The 1,174-nt window shown below is 41.4% G+C and overlaps 1 non-coding gene across 1 annotated transcript; it reads left to right on the top strand.

Moving 5' to 3' along the window:
• Positions 1 to 762: 762 nt before the first annotated feature.
• On the top strand, positions 763 to 870 carry LOC112738704 (small nucleolar RNA R71). Its single transcript, XR_003169649.1, has one exon. It is a non-coding gene; the product is annotated as a small nucleolar RNA R71 (small nucleolar RNA).
• Positions 871 to 1,174: the final 304 nt, after the last annotated feature.

The following is a 1,174-nucleotide window of genomic DNA, read 5'->3' as shown; positions in this document are numbered from 1 at the left end:
TCTATGGTCTCTAGATGAGCCTCGGATTCCTTTGGTTCCTCAAAGGGAAACTCCTTATTGGTCAGTGAACGTCCCAGGAGGTCTTCCTCACTAGGATTTACGTCCTCCTCTTCCTCTTTAGGTTCAGCCACACCAAGTAAGGTAATGGCCTTGCACTCTCTTTTTGGATTCTCTTCAGTATTGCTCGGGAGAGTACTAGGAGGGGTTTCAGTGACTTTTTTACTCAGCTGACCCACTTGTGCCTCCAAATTTCTAATGGAGGACCTTGTTTCTTCCACCATTATTAAATCCTTGTTAAGGCTTTTGTTAATCCTTCCATGAGAAATTTGGATGATTTCTCCATGAGAGATTATAGGTATTTACATAGGGTTCCCCCATGTAATTCACCTTTGCTATTGCAGGGTTCTCAGGATCATAAGCTTCTTCTTCAGAAGATGCTTCTTGAGTACTGTTGGATGCAGCTTGCAATCCATTCAGACTCTGAGAAATCATATTGACTTACTGAGTCAATATTTTATTCTGAGTCAATATGGCATTCAGAGTATCAATTTCAAGAACTCCCTTCCTCTGAGGCGTCCCATTACTCACAGGATTCCTTTCAGAAGTGTACATGAACTGGTTATTTGCAACCATGACAATGAGTTTCTCAGCTTCTGTAGGCGTTTTCTTTAGGTGAATGGATCCACCTGCAGAATGGTCCAATGACATCTTTGATAATTCAGACAGACCATCATAGAATATATCCAGGATGGTCCATTCTGAAAGCATGTCAGAAGGACACTTTTTGGTCAGTTGCTTATATCTCTCCCAAGCTTCATAGAGGGATTCACCTTCTTTCTGTTTGAAGGTTTGAACATCCACTCTAAGCTTGCTAAGCTTTTGAGGAGGAAAGAACTTGGCTAAGAAAGCTGTGACCAGCTTATCCCAAGAGTTCAGGCTATCTTTAGGTTGAGAGTCCAACCATATTCTAGCTCTGTCTCTTACAGCAAACGGGAAAAGCTCAGGATCAACCCCATTGGTCTTAACAGTATCACATATTTGCAAGAATTTAGTTAAGAACTGAAAAGGATCTTCTGATTGAAGTCCATGAAACTTGCAGTTCTGTTGCATCAGAGAAACTAATTGAGGCTTTAGCTCAAAATTGTTTGCTCCAATGGCAGGGATTGAGATGCTT

The sequence above is a fragment of the Arachis hypogaea genome, chromosome 13, assembly GCF_003086295.3.
Source record: "Arachis hypogaea cultivar Tifrunner chromosome 13, arahy.Tifrunner.gnm2.J5K5, whole genome shotgun sequence".
Taxonomy (NCBI): Eukaryota; Viridiplantae; Streptophyta; class Magnoliopsida; order Fabales; family Fabaceae; genus Arachis; species Arachis hypogaea.
This window is presented reverse-complemented; position numbering and strand designations above follow the sequence as displayed.